The sequence below is a fragment of the Hyla sarda genome, chromosome 13 (assembly GCF_029499605.1).
Source record: "Hyla sarda isolate aHylSar1 chromosome 13, aHylSar1.hap1, whole genome shotgun sequence".
Taxonomy (NCBI): Eukaryota; Metazoa; Chordata; class Amphibia; order Anura; family Hylidae; genus Hyla; species Hyla sarda.
The window spans coordinates 19168126-19194178 of NC_079201.1; the positions used below are offsets into that span (position 1 = coordinate 19168126).

The 26053-nt window shown below is 45.0% G+C and overlaps 1 long non-coding RNA gene across 2 annotated transcripts in view; it reads left to right on the plus strand.

Moving 5' to 3' along the window:
• The window catches only part of LOC130297311 (uncharacterized), a 152118-nt gene that overhangs the window by 46135 nt on the left and 79930 nt on the right, over positions 1-26053 (plus strand). The window lies entirely within an intron of this gene.

Genomic DNA, 26053 nt, shown 5'->3' on the forward strand with positions numbered 1-26053 from the left:
GTTACTGACGTGCCCATGAGTTGCTGACCTGGACAGTTTGATGTAGGTGTAGGGACGATTGCCCCTTTCAGAGCCAAGTGCATATCGTCTAAGTGGGTAGGGACAGTGGTTTGGGGCATGCTCCGGTCTGAACTGCTCCCTTCCTGACATGACACACATGTGTTCAATAGCAATCTCACTATAGAGGGGTATTAAGTGAACTTGACTGTTTACAGTGCAGTGAATGTAGAAGACATAACTAAACTGACTTTGAGAAGTGCATGTAGGAGGGAAGGAAAGAAGGGGTTAAACATGCTGCAGAGAGTTCACCTTTAAACTTGTCGTTCAAAAAAAAAAAGCAAAAAACTACTAGAGAAAGACCCAAGGGCGTAATAACAATAATAATAATAAAAAAAAATATTCTCCCATCAATTATCTGTGTCAGGATGCCTTTCAGCGGGGCCGGCTGCAACACCTGCGATTTACTGAAGAGTCAGAGAAGTGACAGAGATCCCCCTGCGGCACAATGAGGAGGTTCTGGCTCTTGGCTCCTGTGCAAACCTTTATTTCATGTTCCAAAGAGTCAAGAGGTCGAGATTATTGTGGAGCATGCAACGCAAGTGCTGCCTATGTGTGACACAATGCACTCATTTACCAGGCATTACCATGGCTGTATAGACCATATTCCCGGCTTGGGAGAATAAGGGGGATGGGAGTTCAACTTTTTGTACATATATTAAGAGATTAGTACAAGTGGAATGTACATTGTAAAGCGATATTAACTGAAGGCCGTGCATTTTATAAGGGCCTGCTCCAGGGGATACTTACAGAAATCTGCCTAGTTATGTACATTCACTGGTGGACACTTTATTAGGTACACCTTCCTAGTCCTGGGTCAAACCCCTTTTCGCCCTCCTCCATATAGACATGATGACATCACACAGTTCCCCCATATGGACATGACGACATCACACAGTTCCTCCATATGGACATGATGACATCACACATTTCCTCCATATGGACATGATGACATCACACAGTTCCTCCATATGGACATGATGACATCACACAGTTCCTCCATATGGACATGATGACATCACACAGTTCCTCCATATGGACATGATGACATCACACAGTTCCTCCATATGGACATGATGACATCACACAGTTCCTTCTTATGGACATGATGACATCACACAGTTCCTCTATATGGACATGATGACATCACACAGTTCCTCCTTATGGACATGATGACATCACACTGTAGTTGTAGATTTGTCGGATCCATGATGAGAATCTCCGGTTCCACCACATCCCAGCGGTGATCTATTGGATGAGGTCTGGTGACTGTTGAGGCCATTGGAGTCATGTGACCTCAATGTCCTGTATGAGATTATGTCATGTGACCTCATTGTCCTGTATGAGATGATGTCATGTGACCTCATTGTCCTGTATGAGATGATGTCATGTGACCTCATTGTCCTGTATGAGATGATGTCATGTGACATGGGACATTATCCTGCTGGAAGTATCATCAGAAGATGGGTCCACTGTGGTCATAAAGGGATGAACATGGTCAGTAACAATACTCAGGTAGGCTGTGGGGTTTATACCAGGATCAATTGGTACTAAGGGGCCCAAAGTGTGCACAGAAAATGTGCACACTTTGGGGGCAGGGACAAAACAAATCTGAACCAAATTACTAAAGTTAAGATTAAATTATATAGTAAATAAGTAATTGCAGTGCAGTTACATCCAGTGACTCACAGGGGGCATCTTCTTAGAGTCATTCTTCATCCATATCTGGTTCAAATTGCCATGAAGACTTTTTTCAAACCATGACTCATATTCTCAGAAGCTGTCAGACAAACAACTTTCCAGCACATTCCCCACCTTTCCTCCCATAGTTCCCTAAATAATGCCTCCCTTGGTGCATTGCATAGTATGAGGGAGTAGGTATGGGTTTGGATGGGTAGGTCCCCAGTGGGTAGGAACCCCCCCCCCCCATTAGGTATATGCCTCATTAGGTAGGAAATCTCCCCCATTAGGTAGATGCCCCCATTTGGTAGATATCCCCCCTGCATTTGGTAGATGCCACCATTTGGTAGATAATCCTTCCACCAATTAGTTAGATGCCCCCAGTTGGTAAATAATTCCCACCCCAACGCCACCCCCCTTCAGTAGGTAGATGCCCCCAGTTGGTAGATATCCTCCCCTGCATTAGGTAGATGCCCCCATTTGGTAGATAATACTCCCCCCAATTAGGTAGATGCCCCCAGTTGGTAAATAATTCCCACCCCAACTCCACCCCCCTTCATTAGTTGGATGCCCCCAGTTGGTAAATAATTCCCACCCCAACGCCACCCCCCTTCATTAGGTAGATGCCCCCAGTTGGTAGATATCCTCCCCTGCTTTAGGTAGATGCCCCCATTTGGTAGATAATCCTCCCCCCAATTAGGTAGATGCCCCCAGCTGTTAAATAATTTCCACCCCAACGCCACCCCCCTTCATTAGGTAGATTCCCCCAGTTGGTAAATAATTCCCACCCCAACGCCACCCCCCTTCATTAGGTAGATGCCCCCAGTTAGTAGATATCCTCCCCTGCATTAGGTAGATGCCCCCATTTGGTAGATAATCCTCACCCCAATGATGTAGATGCCCCCAGTTGGTAAATAATTCCCAGCCCAACGCCACCCCCCTTCATTAGGTAGATGCCCCCAGTTGGTAGATACCCCCCCCCCCAATAAGGTTGATGCCCCCAGTAGGTAGGTAATTTACTTGAGGTTCCTGGTAAGCTTTTAGTAGACCATACAGAATGACAAAATATTGTTGCTTATCCAATCCTCTTTTGTGATGGGTCTGTAAACAATTGGTCAGTATAATCTATTTATTTCCCAATTGTTACATGGCATCACCATATTCCAAAGAACTTTACACAGACTGGAATCCCATACGTCCCTCTCTCTCACTTACAGAACTGTTTTCAGATTGTAAGAGCCATTGACCAACGTAAGCCAATGCACATAGCAACCAGGGCCACACGGAATCCTTACAGTAGACCAACCCATAGGTATGACCAACCCATAGAAGTACCAAATGGTGCCTCTTTATGGCACCAAATTCTCCCCTAAAGGCCGTTCTGCCAATGATAATATTATCCCTAATATACATCCAACAAGAATATAGTAAAGAATGGAGCACTTACCCGGTTTGAACGAACAACGTGCTTATTTATTTCGTTACAGCATAGTGGCATTCCAACACATGTGGGAGAGCGGAGGTAAACAGAGAGGTGGGGGAGTGGGTTGGGCGACGGTCCATATCGTGCAATCAGCGCTTCGTCAGGCCCTGGGGATGACCGCGATGCGGACCGTCGCCCAACCCATTCCCAAGGGGTCAAATCCTGGGGGGAAAAAAGTGAGGGAACTCACCCATGATTTCAACTCAAGGGCTGGTCCTACAGGACTCCTGCTAATGGGAACAGTGTTCCTGCTGTGAAAAAAAGTGAAGGAACTCAGTTCCCACATGTTCTCTGCCACTCCCCCACCCCTCTGTTTCCGTCCGCTCTCCCACATCTGTTGGAACCCTACTATGTTGTAACGAAATAAAGAAGCATGTTGCTCGTTCAGACCGGGTGAGTGCTCCATTCTTTACTATATTCTTGTTGGATGTATTTTGGACTTTATATGTGAACACCGGAATGGTCTTTATACCAGACAGAAGATTAGTGGAGTAGCAGTGCCGGGTATTTTCTGTTATGGATTGATTATCCCTAATATGTTGTCAGATAGCATGTTCATCTATGCAATACAAGGCGTAAGTAAGTACAGTATAGGCATTATTTATTTATATATAAAAAAAGTATACATAATGCCTTAAGGCAATATTTCCCAATCATGGTTTCCAGGAACATGGTCAGGAGTGGCAAACTGATTCCACCCCTTATAGCCTGGTGCAATAGTCAACACATTATAACCTGAATATAGATCAGCAAAAATGCTATGAAGCTTTACTTTACATGACATTAAAGGGGTATTCCAGGCCCAAACTTTTTTTTATATATCAACTGGCTCCGGTAAATTAAACAGATTTGTAAATTACTTTTATTAAAAAATCTTAATCCTTCCAATAGTTATTAGCTTCTGAAGTTGAGTTGTTGTTTTCTGTCTAACTGCTTTGTGATGACTCACGTCCCAGGAGCTGTTCAGTTCCTATGGGGATATTCTCCCATCATGCACAGCTCCCGGGACGTGACATCATCATTGAGCAGTTAGACAGAAAACTTCAGAAGCTAATAACTATTGGAAGGATTAAGATTTTTTAATAGAAGTAATTTACAAATCTGTTTAACTTTCCGGAGCCAGTTGGTATATATATAAAAAGGTTTTGCCTGGAATACCCATTTAATGTAGGGGTTCCCCGGAAGTGGAAACATTCTTAGGTAGTAATTCTGGAGAACCATTGCCTTAGAGAGATGGTCTATGGTTGTTGGAGCCTATTAAAATAATAAGATGAGTTTTCTGGATAAGACGAGTTTTCTGTAACAGCTGAGGCCTCAGCTCTGATCCATTGTGCAGGCGGCCATGTCTTATTCACTTTAACAGGGGTACTCCGGTGGAAAATCAACTGGTGCCAGAAAGTTAAACAGATTTGTAAATTACTGTTATTAAAAACTCTTAATCCTTCCAGTACTTATTAGCTGCTGAATACTACAGAGGAAATTTTTTTCTTTTTGGAACACAGAGCTCTCTGCTGACATCATGAGCACAGTGCTCTCTGCTGACATCTCTGTCCATTTTAAGAGTAGGAGAAAATCCCCATAGCAAACATATGCTGCTCTGGACAGTTCCTAAAATGGACAGAGATGTCAGCAGAGAGCACTGTGCTCGTGATGTCAGCAGAGAGCTCTGTGTTCCAGAAAGAAAAGAATTTCCTCTGTAGTATTCAGCAGCTAATTAGTACTGGAAGGATTGATTTTTTTTTAAATAAAAGTAATTTACAAATCTGTTTAACTTTCTGGCACCAGTTGATGAAAAAAAAAAAAAGTTTTCCACTGGAGTACCCCTTTAAAAGGCGGACAACCACTTCCAATTTAGGTGGTACTGGCCAATATGTATGGCGCCTTTCCAAATCTCCCCCAAAAGATGATGGATTGGGCACGTTGGAAGAGAAGGATTGGGCATGTTGGATTTCAGCTGCTTGACCCTTGTGTTTTTTGCATGATAGGTTACCATAAGAAGAGTCTGGCAGCTACTTACCTTTCCTCTCCCCATTTACAACACACGAACTTACGAGCAAACCAAACATTCATGTGTATGGGGTGAACAGAAGCAATAGCTGTTGGCTGAACATTCGTTTGGTTCGGTTGTACATTAGTGTGTTGTGAATGATCCAGCTGACAGCTATTGAAGGTGTGTGGGCACCTTAAAGGGGTACTCCACCCTAAGCATCTTATAAGATGTCTGATCATGGGGGTCCAGCCGCTGGGACCCCCCCACAATCTCAGCTGCAGCACCCCACTCATCCAGTGTACGAAGCGAACTCCCCTCCATGCTGGATAAAGGGCCACAGCCATCATGCCCCCTCCATTCATGTCTATGGGAGGAGGCGTGATGGCTATGTACTAGCTGGTACGTCCCTTCCCATAGACATGAATGAAGGGGGCGTGGCGTGACGTCACAAACACGGAACCTGCAAGCTTCTGTGTTCAGAAGGCCGTGGTGCTGGCCTAGAGATTCAGCCGCTGGTCCCTTCACGATTGGACATCTTATACCATATCCTTTGGATAGGGGATAAGATGTCTAGGGGCGGAGTACCCCAATAAAGGGGTACTCCCATGGAAAACTTTTATTCTTAAATCAACTGGTGCCAGAAAGTTAAACAGATTTGTAAATTACTTCTATTAAAAATCTTAATGCTTCCAGTACTTTTTAGGGGCGATATACTACAGAGGAAATGTTTTACTTTTTAGATTTCTCTGATTTCATGACCACAGTGCTCTCTGCTGACCTCTGCTGTCCATTTTAGGAACTGTCCAGAGCAGCATATGTTTGCTATGGGGATTTTCTCCTGCTCTGGACAGTTCCTAAAATGGACATAGATGTCAGCAGGGAGCACTGTGGTCATGAAATCAGAGAAATCTAAAAAGTAAAGCATTTCCTCTGTACTATATAGCCCCTAAAAAGTACTGGAAGGATTAAGATTTTTAATAGAAATAATTTACAAATCTGCTTAACTTTCTGGCACCAGTTGATTTAAAAAAAAAAAAAAAGTTTTCCATGGGAGTACCCCTTTAAGACATTGGATTTCAATATGCCCACCCTGTTTTCTCTGCTAGAGGTAGCTTCTGTTTTAAGCAGTGGTCTGAAACTGTGGCCCTCCAGACAGGACTGGCGCAAGTTTTTTTTGCTACCCTAGGCAAAAGCTAATTTTGCCGCCCCTTGCCTATTGGCCTGCCCTTTGACACACTGAAACAAACCCCCTCCTTGTGTAATTACATTACTACTGGGGTGACACACATGTTTATGGTCTTCTTTTTGGTGGAGCTGGTTGAGCGAGTGGTTCAAATGCTGGTTATCAACTTTCTTGTGACGGCAGACCGGCACCCCCATCAAGAGGGCGCTTTAGGCGGCTGCCTATTTTGCCTATAGGCAGTGCCGGCCCTGCCTCCAGATGTTGCAAAACTTCAACTCCCAGCATGCCCGGACAGCCAACGGCTGTTTGAGGCCAATGGTTCATGGTAATATCGGCAACTTAGCTTATTGTCATACTTTCCCTCAGCTATCTGGTTGGAAGCACAAAGCTGCAAATTACTACTGCCCCTTTAAAGCCTTGTGCACAGTTCAATGACTTTGTTGAGATCACAATCCAAAAAGGTCTTTAAACTTCCTTCAGATCTGGTAGTGACAGCTCTGGTCATGTCATCTGTGTAATCCCCCATTATTCAAAGCAAAGAAAAACCAGCCGAACAGCCCTGGCAAACAGACAGTCACCACGCCGCCCGCCCTTCTAGGAATCCACTGCTCGCCGCTCTCATATTTTGGAAGAGAAATGTAATGTCTTGTAACAGCTATAATTTCACGTTGCTGGAGCAGAAGATTTTGGTGTCTGTCATTAGAAGTATAAATGTGGACGATTAAAGTCTGGAGAGCATTTTTTCCAGTGCTAACCACAAGCTGATGAGAAATAACTCAGCTATGCCGACAGAGGCTGCGTGAGATGCAGAGAGGAGGGTTCTCCAACCACTCCTGTCCTCAGCTGATCTGAGGCAAAGGCTACACATTAATGCCGATGGAGGCAGAACTTTTTACTTACTTCTTGTTGATGTGAAAAAGCATTTCACTGCCCCTTTATTTAGTATAAAATGTGGATCAAAACCTGTGGGCAATGATCTTTAAAAGCAGTGATCTCTAACCTGTGGACAATGACCTTCTAGAGCAGTGATCTCCAACCTGTGGACAATGACCTTCTAGAGCAGTGATCTCCAACCTGTGGACAATGACCTTCTAGAGCAGTGATCTCCAACCTGTGGACAATGACCTTCTAGAGCAGTGATCTCCAACCTGTGGACAATGACCTTCTAGAACAGTGATCTCCAACCTGTGGACAATGACCTTCTAGAGCAGTGATCTCCAACCTGTGGACAATGACCTTCTAGAGCAGTGATCTCCAACCTGTGGACAATGACCTTCTAGAGCAGTGATCTCCAACCTGTGGACAATGACCTTCTAGAGCAGTTATCTCCAACTTGTGGACAATGACCTTCTAGAGCAGTGATCTCCAACCTGTGAACAACAACCTTGTAGAGCAGTGATTTCCAACCTGTGGATGATGACCTTCTAGAGTTGTGATTTACAACCTGTAGATGAGGACCTAGAGCAGTGATCTCCAACCTGTGGACAATTAACTTCTAGAGCAGTGATCTCCAACCTGTGGACAATTAACTTCTAGAGCAGTGATCTCCAACCTGTGGATGGTGACTTTCTAGAGCAGTGATCTATATCCTTTGGACGATGACCTTTTAGAGCAGTGATCTCCAATTTGTGGACGATGACCTTATAGAGTAGTAATCTCCAACCTGTGGGCGGTGACTTTCTAGAACAGTAATCTCTATCTCTTGGACGATAACCTTTTAGAGCAGTGATCTCCAACCTCTGGACAATAGCCTTCTAGAGTAGTGATTTCTAATCTGTGGAAGATGACCACCTAGAGCAGTGATCTCCAACCTGTGGACAATCACCTACTAGAGCAGTGATCTCCAACTTATGGACAATCACCTACTAGAGCAATGATATCCAACCTGTGGACAATGACCTTCTAGAGCAGTGATCTCCAACCTGTGGACAATGACCTTCTAGAGCAGTGATCTCCAACCTGTGGACAATGACCTTCTAGAGCAGTGACCTCCAACCTGTGGACAATGACCTTCTAGAGCAGTGATCTCCAACCTGTGGACAATGACCTTCTAGAGCAGTGATCTCCAACTTGTGAACAACAACCTTGTAGAGCAGTGATTTCCAACCTGTGGATGATGACCTTGTAGAGTTGTGATTTACAACCTGTAGATGAGGACCTAGAGCAGTGATCTCCAACCTGTGGACAATTAACTTCTAGAGCAGTGATCTCCAACCTGTGGACAATGACCTTCTAGAGCAGTGATCTACAACCTGTGGATGGTGACTTTCTAGAGCAGTGATCTATATCCTTTGGTCGATGACCTTTTAGAGCAGTGATCTCCAATTTGTGGACGATGACCTTATAGAGTAGTAATCTCCAACCTGTGGGCGGTGACTTTCTAGAACAGTAATCTCTATCTCTTGGACGATAACCTTTTAGAGCAGTGATCTCCAACCTGTGGACAATAGCCTTCTAGAGTAGTGATTTCTAATCTGTGGATGACGACCACCTAGAGCAGTGATCTCCAACCTGTGGACAATCACCTACTAGAGCAGTGATCTCCAACTTATGGACAATCACCTACTAGAGCAATGATATCCAATCTGTGGACAATGACCTTCTAGAGCAATGATCTCCAAAATGTGAACTAAAACCTTCTATAGTAGTGATTTCCAACCTGTGAATGATAACTGTCTAGAGCATGGATCTCCAACCTGTGGACGATGACCTTCTAGAGCAGTGATCTCCAACCTGTGGACAATTAACTTCTACAGCAGTGATCTCCAACCTGTGGACAATTACCTTCTAGAGCAGTAATCCCCAACCTGTGGACAATTACCTTCTAGAGCAGTGAGCTTCAACCCGCAAACAATAACCTTCTAGAGTAGTGATCTCCAACCTGTGAACTAAAACCTTCTAGAGTAGTGATCTCCAACCTGTGAACTATAACATTCTAGAGTAGTAATCTCCAACCTGTGAACTATAACCTTCTAGAGTAGTGATCTCCAACCTGTGAACTATAGCCTCTTAGAGTAGTGATCTCCAACCTGTGAACTTTAACCTTCTAGAGTTGTGATTTCCAACCTGTGAATGATAACCTTCTAAAGCATGGATCTCCAACCTGTGAACTATAACCTTCTAGAGTAGTGATCTCCAACCTGTGAACTATAACATTCTAGAGTAGTCATCTCCAACCTGTGAACTATAGCCTTCTAGAGTAGTGATCTCCAACCTTTGAACTATAACCTTCTAGAGTTGTAATTTCCAACCTGTGAATGATAACCTTCTAAAGCAGTGATCCCCAACCTGTGGACGATGACCTCCTAGAGAAGTGATCTCCAACCTGTGGACAATAACCTTCTAGAGTAGTGATCTCCAATCTTCTAGAGCAGTGATTTCCAACCTGTGAACAATGACCTTCTAGAGCAGGGATCTCCAACCTGTGGACGATGACCTTATAGAGTAGTAATCTCTAACCTGTGGATGATAACCTTCTGGAGTAGTGATCTCCATCCTGTGGACGATGACCTTTTAGAGGAGGGATCTCCAACCTGTGGATGATGACCTTCTAGAGCAGTGATTTCAAACCTGTGGCTCTCTGTTGACTGTCCAATACACTGAGAGTTGTAGTCTTGTAACAGCTGGAGAGCTACAAATTGGAGATCACTGTTTAAGAGGGCCTACAACATCATATAATGTCACTGAGTGATATTTCTGCTACAGTACTACAGTATAGGTTTATTCATTGTTTCTGTAGTTGGTCTGACTTGTACTTGTAAGAGACTTTTCTCAATTGTTTGATGAAAAGTCTACAGGACACAGATGTGATCTACATTCAAACTCAATGACAAATCTAGGTTTCCGGAGTCTAAGCAGCAGCACATGGAATCCTAAGAAGAGATCTGTGACTCTTAAAGGGGTACTCTGATCGCGGGGGTCCAGCTGCTGGGGAGCCCCGCTATCTTGGCTGCGTCACCCCAGACATCCGGTGCCAGGAGCGAACTTCGCTCCACGACAGATGATTGGTGATGCAGGGGCTCGTGAGGTCACAGCCACGCCCGCTCGTGACATCACGGCTATGCCCTCTCAATGCAAGTCTATGGGAGGGGGCGTGACAGCTGTCACGCCCCCTCCCATAGACTTGCATTGAGGGTGTGTGTCCGTGACATCACAAGCGTGACAAGCGTGGCGTGGTCGTGACGTCACGAGCCTCCAGCACTGCACCTGACGCTCTGAACGAATGCCGAGTGCAGCAGGGAGACCCCCGCAATCAGACATCTTATCCCCTATCCTTTGGATAAGGGATAAGATGTCTAGGGGCGGAGTACCCCTTTAAGATATTTGGTTCAGGTCCGATTTGGTGAAGGCAAGGGGCCCTGCTCCTGTACGGTACACAAAGCGGCTGGGTTGGGTGCAGAGCACCTACCGCAGTGAGTGGAAGCTCACTACCGGTTATCTATGAGCTGTTTAGTGTGCAGGAGCGGGGACATCACAAATTGTCGTCCCTGCTCCCGAAATTTTTGAAAGTCAGACCAAATCTGATCTCATCAGACTTATTCTAAGAATCGCTCCTGCCTATACAGAGAATAATTGTCATAGTAATATGCTTATAATGCAATTCCCTAATACAACAAAGTGTTTCCTAGATAAAGATTTATTTTAAACTAGAAGGAGACGGCTGTAACAGAATAAGTAAACAGGTTAAACGTTAATAGGAATAAGTGACTGATAAGATCATTACCGTCCGCTATCCATGTAAATGTGCATCATTGCCCCTTGTCCCTTCCTGGAAGATGTTGTGGGTGCATAGAGTGTTCTCAAGCTCATGGGCCAAGTTATTCACCTGTAAACCCGCCTGGGCAGAAAGTGGCTTGGTTCTGATATAAGATCATTGTTACCAATGCTTTCTATTTCACTCCTAATAACATTTTAAAAATTTGTAGTTAAACCATGGTGAGCATCTAGAATACAAGGCAACAAGCCCACCATGGTTACATCTGTTGAACACTTCACTTTATTTTTTGTATGCTGATTTTAATGGATATGAATAAATACTTTTATCTGACTGGTGCTGTGGACCATACATTTGGATTTTACATGGATAACATACACAGTGATGTTACAGTACAGGGACAATACACAGGGGAACCAATCAAGTAGCAGTGGTCGACGTGCCCCCTCCATGCAACACTATGGGAGAGCCAAAGATACACGAGCCCTGTATCTCTGGCTCTCCATTGAGAGTGCAGTTTTTGCAGTGGTCAACACAGCTCCGTGTACATGGGGTGAGTCGGGGTGCCAGGCAGGAGATAGTGGGGGGTACCAGTGGTCAGACTCAGCGCAATCAGGCAATTATCCCCTATCCTGTGGATAAGGGATAAATTGTTAAAGTGTCACTCTCATTAAAACAAATTTTTGCTATTGCACTCCTTATGGTAAATGAAAACTATTTCTAATATACTTTGTTTAAAAAAAATGAAGTTTTCTATGTTTTATTTGCACATTTTTCCCTAACTCATACACAGACTTTGGACCAAAGTCCAAACACAGGAAGTGCCACCTGGAGTGCTGAGGGAGGGGGGGGGGGGTGTCCAGCCTTGTCCAATCATAGCTCCTCTCACACATAACTGCCATATGCTGTTGGTTGGACAACCCCCCCCCCCCCTCAGCTCTCCAGGCGGCACTTCCTGTGTTCGGACTTTGGTCCAAAGTCTGTGTATGAGTTGGGGGAAAATGTGCTCTTGAGCTTTTTTAAGCACAAATAAAACATAGAAAACGTAATTTTTATATATATGTATATATATATATATATATATTTATATATATATGAGTGCCCATTTAAAGGAAATCTGTCATCATTGTCACCTGCACTAACATGTCGGTACAGACAGGTAGTGCAGGTGACACTGTTGACAACCATACTTACCTGGTCCCGATCCATGCTCCGGTTATCCCGCAATCTTGCGCCATATCTTCAGTTCCCGGCTGCTTGGAGCATGGGCGGAGCTTAGTGACATCACCACTGCTGTTTACTAGCATGGGGACCCAGCAGAGAACAGCAGCTGTAATGTCACTAAGCTCCAGTCGGCCCTGTAACAGAAGATACGGCGGAGGATTGTAGGAGAACCACAGCACGGAACGGAACCAGGTAAGTATGGTTGACATCAGTGTCACCTGCACTACAGGTTAGTGTAAATGACACTGATGAAAGATTTCCTTTAACTACCAGAGTTCCCCTTAAATAAGCACCTCCTATGGACCAAGACCCTGAATTAGACTCTTATATCCTAGCAGTGATACCGGCGGTGATGGTCATCTTTGTTGGCAGTAAACAGTCCCAGACCAATGGAAAAACAGGATCCCGCTTAATCCTAATAATATATCTTTCTTGAAGCAAAACAGCTGAATTAATGGCAGTAGAAAGTAAAAACACAGGTTTACCGGGGAACCCTGGAGATAAATATCTCCTTTACAGGTGGTTTTGGCAGCAACACAAACAGCGAAGTCTTGTAACACATGTATCAGTAGCAACAAAAGGGATGATGGAACGGCAATTGTGTAATGTAACATACCTGGAGATAAGGCGGCGGGGTGTACGGGTGTTATTAATTGCAGACTAAGAGTAAAGATATGATGTCACGTTTACAGACACTCCGGATCCTAAGGGTTCCCATGAGCCTGATATGACACATTCTAGTGACCATATGTTGGTGGTGGGAAACAGAAAGGGCCTGTATATTAGATCTATGTAAGAGACAAAGAGGAATGGGAAACATATCTGAAATATAGGCAGATCTGATCAAGCTAAAGCAAGTCCTTATATACAAAAGTAAGATTTATATAATATATAAGCTACATATCTCTCTATACATAAAGCGCTCCTGTCATTTCAGGTGAATTTTCAGAATAAGCTGCCCTGTGTGTACACGAGGAGCAGCACTATTTCTGGCCATTGTATGACTTGTATATAGTAATTTTTCAGTAGATTTCTGCTCTGCAGGTTTAATCTATAATTTGCAGTTCTTTAAGAGCTGGTGAGCTGAGCTTCCTCCTCTCCCTTCCATAGACTTCTATTTTTTGTGTTGCAAGCTGAGTTGTTTTACAGAGAAATAGATTTAAAGGGGTACTCCGCTGCTCAGCATTTGGAGCAAACTGTTCCAAGCGCTGGCGCCGGGAGATCGTGATGCCATGGCCCCGCCCCTCATTCGCCCCGCCCCCACATGCACCCCGCCCCCTCAATGCAAGTCTAAGGGAGGGGGCGTGATGGCCGTCAAGCCCCCTCCCATAGACTTAGATTGAGGGGGGGCAGCATGATGCCATGAGGGGTGGGGCTATGATGTCACGAGCTCCGGTTGCCGGCTCCAGGGTTCAGAACAGTTTGTTCCAAACACTGAACAACGGAGTACCCCTTTAAGGGGGGGAGGGTTGATAACAGGAGTAAAAAGGACTTTTTTTGTCTAATAGGATATAATACATAGCAGTGGTGACATTGATGGGTACTATGGACTTGGGAATGCCCCTGACGCACCATGTCTGGGGATTTACATATACAGAAAGAGAAGGATAACGGATAAATGGAGTCATGGATCTGGCAGTGGTAAGTATCGTTTTTAGCAGTATCACCCGCACTACAAGCCTGTCCCAACAGATTCCCTATCATTGGAGGTGTCCCTTTTAATCTGTCATAACAATTTTATATTCCATAGTAAAGCTGGATTACTTGTATATCTTATTTTTTAGCAGATTTCTGCTCTGCAGGCTTCATATATAATTTACAGTTCTCTAAGAGCTGGTGGGTAGAGCTCCCTCTTCCCCCTCCATAACCTTGAATTGCTTGTCTTGCGGACAAAGGACACAGCTGAGCTGATTTTCAGAGAAGGAGATTTGAGCAGCAGGAGAGGGAAGAAGACTGATGACAGGAGAAAAATAATTTTTGTCTAAAAAGATATTGGCTATGCAAAGTTTGTTCAATGTTATGAATATTCCATAGACGGGCAGATGGAGGACAAAGCAGTGGGGACATCACCGTGCAAGGGGGACTTGGGAACACCCCCCACGTACCACGTCTGGGGATATACATCTACCGAAAATGGTTGAATGAAGCCACAGATCTGGCGGTGGTAAGTATCACTCTCAGCAGTATCACCCGCACCACAAGCCTGTATCAACAGCTTCCTTATGAATGGAGGTGTCCCCTTTAATCTGTCAAAAAAAAAAGGAAATCACTGCAAGGATATCCTTCAAACTTCACTCTGATTTTACCTGAGCCGACCCTTGGTTCCCCATGAAGGTATTGAAAGAGCTTTATTCGTCATTCAGTCGTCATTACAAATCATACAATTAATTACAATTGCACAAAGCATGACAGTACAATATACAACACAGGTTTTCTAAGCTATACACCGTACCACATGCTACACTAACAATCCGCTCCATCACTCCATATCGGAGAAACAAAGTAGAAAAACAGCAACATATTACAGTCTGTGATCGAGGGGGGGGGGGGACAGTGTGATAGGGGGAGGGCAGATCACAGGGTCAAAATACTGGGCAAACATATGGGGAGGTAGGGGAAGCAGAGGGGCGTTAGTCATCTTCTTCATCGACGTCCGGACGATCCAGGATTGAATAGTCTCTAAGCCATGAAGGTGTGGAAGAAGAAACCATTGCTGGCACGCAGGGTAATCTTAAAAAAATCAGTTTTCGTGCAGAGTGGGATCTAAAGACTTGCATCAAGGTGATAGCTTAGCCTGAGTGACTTATGGAGGAGCCGGCGCTGTTCACTGGAGAGGTTGACTGCTTAGAGTACGGAGAGCCGGCCGGCGCGGTTTGCAAGTTCAGAGCTTAATTCATGATCAAAGCCAAGGCCGTTGTCCCACAGCTAGTCAGTCTGGTTCCTTGACTGACTGCTAACCCCTCCCGCAGCCAAGGTGTTAACTTTGAATCTCTGCTCCAGGCTGCGAGCGAGTCTCAGGTGATCGCGAGCTTCTGAAGCACTTATTACATCAGAAGGCTTCATAGTCCTGCCTAATTAATGAGAGGCCCATCAATATTCATGGGCATAGACGTTTAGAGCCTACAAGGTATGTCAATATATCCATTTTCTTGTTGGAACTAATTGCCCGTGGCTATATCAAAAGATAAATCTATTAATTAAAGTGTACTTTGAAAAGATTTGAGTGCTCGGAATTGGGCCTTTTGGGAAAATTCTTCATGAAACACACATACCCAATATCACTAAGAAAAAAAAAAAGAAAAAAAAAAGAAAATGCAGACAACTCACAAAACTTGATAAGTGAGAATCAAAGGGAGACGGGAAAAAAAAGGGCTCAGCAGCAAACAAGGCGTTCGGAGCGCAGAGAGAAGAACCACATTCGGAGCTTTTGATAGTCGGTTGGAGTTTGAAGAAACGGAGTCGTTTCGGGTTTCTTCTTTTTTTTTTTTTTTTTTTTTTAGAAAAGTTTAATCCAAGGATTGATGGCGGGGTAGAACAAATCGCCCACTTAAGTGTCATAAACAAGTTTGTGTCTAGGACTGAAGGGAAAACGTGATATTGGGAGGTTCATATCTATACCACAACCGTACGCCAGCGGTATACCACAAACAGAGGTACCAAAACAAGACCAATGTGGCTCAATGCTGCATACGATTTTGTGGTATATCTTTGTATCCGTTTGCAAAATTGCATTTTTTAAATGTATACGTTTTTTGTTTCTTAGTTTATAAAATTATATAAAAGCTGCGAAACAAGCAAAAATAAAAGTATACAACACCATGTCACACAATATGTCACTAATATACTATGGGAGATAAAACATATACCACAGCATACATTTTTTTGTGGTACATAGAAGTACCACATGCAGAACTTTCCTATCCCACAAAAAAATTGGACACAAACGTACACAAATTGGGTCCGAACAAATTGGGACATGTTTTTGGCAACTTTTACATTATGGAGGTCGATGGGTAGATCACAGCATACGTGTAAGTACTGTTTAAATATATCTTGCTGCGTACTGCTGTGGTATAGATGTGAATGAGCCCTTAGAAGAAGGTGATTGCTATAATTTTCTGGCTTCCCAAAAATATGACTCATAAGATTAAAGGGGTATCCCGGGCAAAAACATTTTATCCCCTATGCAAAGGACAGGGGATAAGATGTCTGATTGCGGGGGCCCCACAGCTGAGCCCCCCCGCGATCTTCCTGCAGCACCCGCATTCTATGATGCGGATGATGAATCTCCAGTTTCGGAAACCTCTGGGTTTCCGGGACTGGGGAGGTGACGTCACTCCATTCCCCCTCCATTCATGTCTATGGGAGGGGGCGTGACGTCACGTCCCCAGTCCCGGAAACCGGAGGTATCCTTTGGATAGGGGATAAAATATTTTTGCCCGGAATACCCCTTTAAGAATTTGTTTTAAGGGATATTCTGGTATCAGAATTTTTTTTACATAAAACTATTACCCCAAGATAGTTAACTTAGCAATATAGTATTATCACATATCACATGTGTAGTCCTCCCATTATCATCGTGGTGTCGTCTTCAGCTCCCCGACTCCTCCCTCTCTCCTGACAGGAAGTTGTGTAATCCTCTCATTGCCAATGTGGTGTTGTCTACAACTCACCAACTCCTCCCACTCTCCTGATAGTGAGTTGTGTAGTCCTCTAATTGTTATTGTAATGTTGTCTTCAGCTCCTTGACTCCTCTCTCTTCTGACAGGAAGTTGTGTAGTCTTCTCATTGTAAGTGTGGTGATGTCTACAACTCCTTAACTCCTTCCTTCTCCAGAGATAATGTATGAACCTCTGCTGTCTCAGGAGGCATGACTGGATCTTGTGTCTGATCCCCTCTGACCAGCCCCCACTCTTTACACCACCATCACCATGTCATATACAGATATATCTTCATAGGGACATTTAGGGAAGAATAAGGTGTGTTTACAGCATGCTGCCCTGTACTGAACATTTCCACAGGCAGAGGAGCAGACAGGGAGAGAATACAGAAGCTTTTTCAGACATGATATGTGAAGAGAGACAGCAGTTAACTGTTCAGATTTCTATTAAGATTTGCCCCCAATAAAATCAGGAGCCCCTGCTCCTGTACAGTACACTGAAGTAGAAGTTGGACTGCATACAGCATCACCGCCACCAGTCCGCAAAACAAAATCCCCAAAAATCCCAAAAAGTTTTGATTCTAGCAAATCAGAATTTTTTTGTGAAATTTAGAAAGAATTTGTGCCCTATTAACTCACTTATCTCTACCCATGGGTGTGGATTAGTTGTCATGATGAAGAGCATCAATGCCAATAATTCATAACCTGCTGTGGGCAAATACTGTACTGCCATGTGCATCTAGTTTTACACAGAAACCTACAGATATTTGTTAGTAGATATGATGGAAATGCTGTGGATTTTCAGCATCGGAAACTCATAGCATTTCCTCCAGGAATTTCAGCAGCAGCAAATCTGCATCAGATCACGGGGATCTGCAGCTGCTCAAAGGAGCAGTAAGTCCCTGGACTCCATGTTACTACACTTCAATGATCCACAATGCATAGAGTACTGTATGTACTGCTGCTCACTAAGTGTACATTACATTTCACACCTGGACGCAGAAGCCTTTTTGCTCACCGCAGTCAGTGTACATTTGCCAGGTCAGTTGCCTTATCACCGATTGTCAAGTGAACAGTGATGCATAGAGTACTGTATGCATCGCTGCTCACTTTACATTGAAATGCCTGGTGGGAGAGCAACTGGGCATGGCAGATGTACACTGACTGTAATAACCAACAATGCATACGGGTGTGGAGTGTAGGCACCATATGGCAACTTTACGGCGTACATACCATAGCAGCAGATCATACGGCAGCTATGTTGCCACTTTGACTGCCTACAAGTCCATTTATAGACCTATACTGGCACCATAAAGGGTTTGTGTACTCAGCTCTACATCTTAGGCCGAGCCTGAATCTGCTGAGTTTCTATGAAAACTACATCTTGGCCAACTTCCCAACCATAAATAACCTCATGCCTCTTTGTATATGATGATGATGTCATGTAAAGTCACCTCTTATTTGTATAGTGAGTTCTGTCTACTATCATTACGACATTGTGTAATCGATATGGTATGTCAATAAATCTCCACTCCGCCTAGCTGTAAAACTGCCTCCTGGACTAGGTACCTGATCACAATGGCCACCTCTGGCCTCCGCTGACCGTTCTTCTTTACTTGTAGACAAAACTGTACCTTTATAGTTCCATTGGTTTACAATGTAAACTCAATCATATGGCAGAAACTCTATGCATATAAGCATGTAGACCTGGTCAAGACAACTTGCTGAAGTTCAAACCGAGCATCAGAATGGGGAAGAAAGAAGCTTAAAGTGACTTTGAATGTGGCATGGATGTTGGTTCCAGATGGGTTTAAATGCATGGATCCATCCTGCCTTGTATCAGCGGGTCAGGCTGGTGGGGGTGTAATGGTGCGGGGGACATTTTCTGGGCACTTCGGGCCCCTTAGTACCAATTGATCCTGGTATAAACTCCACAGCCTACCTGAGTATTGTTACTGACCATGTCCGTCCCTTTATGACCACAGTGAACCCATCTTCTGATGATACTTCCAGCAGGATAATGTCCCATGTCACATGACATCATCTCATACAGGACAATGAGGTCACATGACATCATCTCATACAGGACGATGAGGTCACATGACATCATCTTCTACAGGACAATGAGGTCACATGACATCATCTCATACAGGACAATGAGGTTACATGACATCATCTCATACAGAACAATGAGGTCACATGACATCATCTCATACAGGACAATGAGGTCACATGACATCATCTCATACAGGACAATGAGGTCACATGACATCATCTCATACAGGACAATGAGGTCACATGACATCATCTCATACAGGACAATGAGGTCACATGACATCATCTCATACAGGACAATGAGGTCACATGACTCCAATGGCCTCCACAGTCACCAGATCTCATCCTATAGATCACCCCTGAGATGTGGTGGAACCGGAGATTCTCATCATGGATCCGAGGAATCTACAGCAACTGTGTGATGTCATCACGTCCATATGGAGGAGCTGTGTGATGTCATCATATCCATATGGAGGAACTGTGTGATGTCATCATGTCTATATGGAGGAACTGTGTGATGTCATCATGTCCATATGGAGCAACTGTGTGATGTCATCATGTACATATGGAGGAACTGTGTGATGTCATCATGTCCATATGGAGGAACTGTGCGATGTCATCATGTCTATATGGGGGAACTGTGTGATGTCATCATGTCTATATGGAAGAACTGTGTGATGTCATCATGTCCATATGGAGGAACTGTGTGATGTCATCATGTCCATATGGAGGAACTGTGTGATGTCATCATGTCCATATGGAAGAACTGTGTGATGTCATCATGTCCATATGGAGGAACTGTATGATGTCATTGTGTCCATATGGAGGAACTGTGTGATGTCATCGTATCCATATGGAGGAACTGTGTGATGTCATCATGTCTATATGGAGGAACTGTGTGATGTCATCATGTCCAAATGGAGGAACTGTGTGATGTCATCATGTCCATATGGAGGAACTGTGTGATGTCATCATGTCTATATGGAGGAACTGTGTGCTGTCATCATGTCCAAATGGAGGAACTGTGTGATGTCATCGTGTCCATATGGAGGAACTGTGTGATGTCATCATGTCCATATGAAGGAACTGTGTAATGTCATCATGTCCAAATGGAGGAACTGTGTGATGTCATCATGTCCATATGGAGGAACTGTGTGATGTCATCATGTCCATATGAAGGAACTGTGTGATGTCATCATGTCCAAATGGAATGGAGGAACTGTAGGATGTCATCATGTCCATATGGAGGAACTGTGTGATGTCATCGTGTCAATATGAAGGAACTGTGTGATGTCATCGTGTCCATATGGAGGAACTGTGTGATGTCATCATGTCTATATGGTGGAACTGTGTGATGTCATCATGTCCATATGGAGGAACTGTGTGATGTCATCATGTCTATATGGAGGAACTGTGTGATGTCATCATGTCCATATGGAGGAACTGTGTGATGTCATCATGTCTATATGGAGGAACTGAGTGATGTCATCATGTCCAAATGGAGGAACTGTGTGATGTCATCATGTCTATATGGAGGAACTGTGTGATGTCATCATGTCCATATGGAGCAAAATCTCCGGCACCTTGTAGAAAGTCCTACCCGGGACTAGAAAGGTGTATCTAATAAAGTGGCCAGTGAATGTATATGAGGTGCAGTAGCTGTATTTTTATCCATCCTGGTGTGTCATTGGGCCCCCAGTATTATAAATGAGACAAGGCTGTGGGGTGATGTATCTTAGATTTTGCAAGGGGACCCACAAAATTCAACTTGCACCCTAAAAAAAACTATAGATTTTCTTCTAATCCAGTCTAGCACAGTGGCCAACGGCTGTCCGGGCATGCTAGGAGTTGTAGTTATGCAACATCTGGAGGTCCACAGTTTGGAGACCACTGATCTAGCCTATTGCGATGTATCATTGAATAATAAAATCTGACTTTTATGGACCAATGAGAGTATGAAGCCTCACAGATAATCCGTGTAGTTATCAGCCATTCCTGCTCCGTAGGTCTTGAAGCCTACGTGCTAGCTTGCAGAATGTGGTGTTATCTTGGCGAGCTAGTTCCGTAAAGTGTGCGACTGTCACCAGAAGATTGTGACCCACTTTCTGTTTGAGATCGGAGGAGAAGAAACTTTTTGCAGCTTAGAACACACCCCGCCGTGTCTTGCACTACGAGATAAAAACCAAGAAGAATATGCATTGTAACCATAGGTCCTGTGTTAACCCACTGAGCGTCATTTGACATCTGCATTGCTTTGTTCTCTCTAACACAGTGTCCTCCAGCCAGGGTGCCTCCAGCTGTTGCAAAACTGCAACTCCTAGCATGCCCGGACAGCCGAAGTCTGTCCGGGCATGCTGGGAGTTGTAGTTTTGAAACAGCTGGAGGCACCCTGATAGGGGAACACTGCTCTAACAGATGCAGATTTTAAGACGCAGGCCATGCCGGGCCTTACAGTTGCCAAGGCAACCATACCACGCTCAGTAAAGTTCCTTTTACTGTTGAACTGGACTAGTGCAAGGAACTTTGCTGAACGTGGTATGGTTGCCTTGGCAACTGTAAGGCCCAGAGTGGCCTGCGACTCCCGGCACTGGAGCTGAAGATCGTGCCGGGCCTGAAAATTGGGCCTTTCACTTCACACATTAGACATGTGTAAGACTGACCAACCATCGAATGTGTCTGAGGGCCTCCTAAACCTTTTCGGATAACTTTGGGGAATAAGAGAATATTGAAAGCATATAAAGCCAGGGCCAGCCAAGACATTGTGCTGCCTCGGTCCCGGAGGGAAATCAGGGATTTAGTATTTTTTACTTTTACGTCATTTACCGTACGGGATTAATAATGTTATATTTTAATAGTTTGGACAATTACGCACGCAGCAATACCTAATATGTTTATTGTTACTATGTTTACATGTTTTTTTATATGGAAAATGGGAAAAAAAAGGGGTGATTTGAACTTTTAATATGGAAGGGGTTAATGTATGCTTTTTTAAACCTTTTATTAAACTTTTTTTTTTACACTGTATTGGTCCCTTAGGGCCCCTGTAGATTCCTCATACAGATCAATGAAGTTCCATAGAACTTCATTGATCTGTGTGCTCTGGGATCATTTGGTAGAGGCTGGTCCAGCCAGAGCCGTAGCCGGGAAGGAGGCAGAGGTTAGCCCTCCAGCTACCACCACAGTTGATCGCCCACTGTACAGGGGGGGGGGGGCGATCCACCTCACTAGACCACAGGGATGGATTAAAACTCCCTTTATAAGCCGCTGTCAGCTTTGACAGCGGCCATCTATAGGGTCAATAGCCGGCTGCGGCGATCACTGCATGCTGGCTATTAGCGGTGGCCCCCAGATACTGAAATCAGCTGGGGGCCGCCGAGTATGGAGCGGGCTCGAGTCAGGACACCCTGAGAGGCGACGGTCATGGATTGCAAAGGGGACAAAAATCTTCTTGGGGTGGCAATGTGCCGCCTCTGTAAAGGTGCCGCCTGGGTCTAATGGACCCATCGGGACCCATTGTCGGGCCGGCCCTATATAAAGCAGTATAAAAAGCATATTTAATTACATCTTCCTGATATCCTTGGGAAGATAAGCCACCACCAGAGGAGTCTAGGAACAGCTCATTCATCCTCTCTATTCCAAACACAAAGAATATCTTATGTATCTTATGGCTGAGGAACGTGCATCATCACCCAAGTGCAAAAAAAAGTGTAAACATGTCACACTAAAAAAACGTGCACAAACATGGTGTCCATCGCAAGCCCTTCTACGAAAGGAGAGAGGCCCCCAAAAAACCCGCCCTTTCCCTCCGGGCCAGAAGGCATTTGAAAGGGTCTGGTTTCAATGTTCCTTTTCACCGAAGCTACAAAGGGACCACAAGTGCTCTTGGGTTCAACCTAGGTGTTAACCAGGGTATCAGCCAAGGAGCTGCATACAGTCGGCATCTCAGCCAAAGCCGGTACGCCCAGGGTTGCAGGGCAGTGTGGAATCAAAGAGGGACACCCAGAAGGACACCACACCCTTACCATCCTGGTGAACATAGACACAACAAAGTGGCACAGTGAAAAAAAGGCATACAAATAAATAAGTGGCTGATGCAGGGAAATACTGCCCGGTCATCCTGCCGGATCTATAAAGATTTTCCTGATCGTAGCCAGAAGGCCGAAAAGTGAAGAGTAATGGTGCAGTGCTGCCACTCAGTGAGAACCATCCCCAGTGAGATCAAGCATCTCAGGGCAGATGTGCGGCCAACTTTAGCCTTGACCAGATGTCCGTTTCTTATCGGGGCAATTTAGTGGTAAAACCAAACAACACCCTGGCTTAAGGGAAGCCTTCATTGTAGAGTGTGTTATAGTAAGACAGCTTGCTCTGCACCTACTTGTAATTGTTGAGTAATTCCTAGGTATTATCTGCAAGGCAAAGTGAGAAGTTTAGGTGGCAGGGCGTTACGTTGGCAGATATGCCGCCACCATCCTTGTAATTTGCATCTCTAGTTGGGGGAAGGGGTCATTTACCTTGTAAGCATAGGCTTCTCCCAAGGTACTCCCTGGCAAATCTCATGTGGAGTTGTTAATCCTTAAAATGGAGCGATCACTAACAAATTTGCCTTAAAAGGAGGGGGTTAACACGCGCAGCCGGCGGAATATACAACAGGTATTAGTGAGCTGTATCTTTCCAGAAGCCATTCGCTAAGTAGCCTGATTCAGGCAGATCAGATAACCTCACAGGCCATAAACAGGCTCTGAGTCAGTAACACAATACACATCTGCCAGGCTTCTGGAGTACATTAGGGTTTGGCTCCTGGAAGGAGTGAGGACTTTCACACTTAGCTGTCGAATATAACAAGTGGATGAGGAGTGGGCCGGCAAGGACATTAGTGCATTATGTTTAGCCTTCCTAGGTAATACTCTGGTATTAAACAGGTCACAAATGTTAACCCTGATGCACAAAAAAACTATGCACACAAAAGAGGTCAAAAATAATAGTACAGCTGTAGGAAAAGACCAGGTTCAAGAGTTCTTGAGGGGACCCAAAGAGTCCACAGTCTTATAAATGGCACATGGTGGGTTGGAGAATGGGTCAGTTATAGATTTTGCACCTGTATCTTCTCAGTTTACTCTAGGTGAGTGTTGGTCAATAGATGTACGCCCATGCACTGACTTACGGCTACCTTCTAGGGGTATGGCTAGCTAGGCCTCGTAGAAATGAGGAAGCACCAATTAACTGTTTTTGCATCTCTAGCATGCAGACACAGTTTAAAACTATGATGGATCTGAGAGCCATTTGCTCCCTGTCTTGTCATTTCCACATGTAGGCTGAAGGAAACAAAGCACTGCCCATCCTCTGCCCAATGCCATCCGTACAGTGAAGTATGGTGGGGGCAGCATCATGGCTGTAGGAAACCAGGCACTGCCCATCCCCTGCCCAATACCATCCCTACAGTGATCATGGTGGGGGCAGCATCATGTCTGGAGGAAACCAGGCACTGCCCATCACCTGCCCAATACCATCCCTACAGTGATCATGGTGGGGGCAGCATCATGTCTGTAGGAAACCAGGCACTGCCCAACACCTGCCCAATACCATCCCTACAGTGATCATGGTGGGGGCAGCATCATGTCTGGAGGAAACCAGCACTGCCCATCCCCTGGCCAATACCATCCCTACAGTGATCATGGTGGGGGCAGCATCATGTTTGTAGGAAACCAGGCACTGCCCAACACCTGCCCAATACCATCCCTACAGTGATCATGGTGGGGGCAGCATCATGTCTGGAGGAAACCAGCACTGCCCATCCCCTGGCCAATACCATCCCCACAGTGATCATGGTGGGGGCAGCATCATGTCTGTAGGAAACCAGGCCCTGCCCAACACCTGTCCAATACCATCCCTACAGTGATCATGGTGGGGGCAGCATCATGTCTGGAGGAAACCAGGCCCTGCCCATCACCTGCCCAATACCATCCCTACAGTAAAGTATGGTTGGGGCAGCATCATGTCTGTTGTAAACCAGGCACTGTCCATCACCTGCCCAATACCATCTCTACAGTGATCATGGTGGGGGCAGCATCATGTCTGGAGGAAACCAGGCCCTGCCCATCACCTGCCCAATACCATCACTACAGTGAAGTATGGTGGGGGCAGCATCATGTCTGGGGGAAACCAGGCACTGCCCATCACCTGCCCAATACCATCTCTACAGTGATCATGGTGTGGGCAGCATCATGTCTGGGGGAAACCAGGCACTGCCCATCACCTGCCCAATACCATCTCTACAGTGATCATGGTGGGGGCAACATCATGTCTGGAGGAAACCAGGTACTGCCCATCACCTGCCCAATACCATCCCTACAGTGATCATGGTGGGGGCAGCATCATGTCTGGAGGAAACCAGGTACTGCCCATCACCTGCCCAATACCATCCCTACAGTGATCATGGTGGGGGCAGCATCATGTCTGGAGGAAACCAGGCACTGCCCATCACCTGCCCAATACCATCCCTACAGTGAAGCATAGTGGGGGAAGCATTATTCTGTGGGGGTGTTTTTTAGTGGTTGTGACAGGGAGAATGGTCAGGGTTGAGGGAAATGTGAATGGAACAAAGTCCAGAGCTATTCTTAATGAAACTCTGATCCAGAGCGCTCTGGACCTCAGACTGCACAAAAGTTCACTTTCTAATAATACAAGGACAACTCTGTGAATCTCCTTGAGTGGCCCAGTCAGAGCCCGAACCCAATAGAACATCTCTGGAGAAACCTGAAAATGGCTTCCACCGACGCTCCCCATCCAACCTGAGAGAGCGTAAGAGGATCTGCAGAGAAGAATCGCAGAAAATCCCCAAATCCAGTTGGGTAAACCTTGTGGCCTCATCCCCAAGAAGACTGGAGGTTGTAATACTAATGCCAATGCAAGATTTTCCTTTTTAATATATTTTCAATGATTTCCAACTTTATTAAACCTCAATTCTTTTTTTAGTCAGAACGTAGTGGTGGCGTCTCCCGTACCTTTAG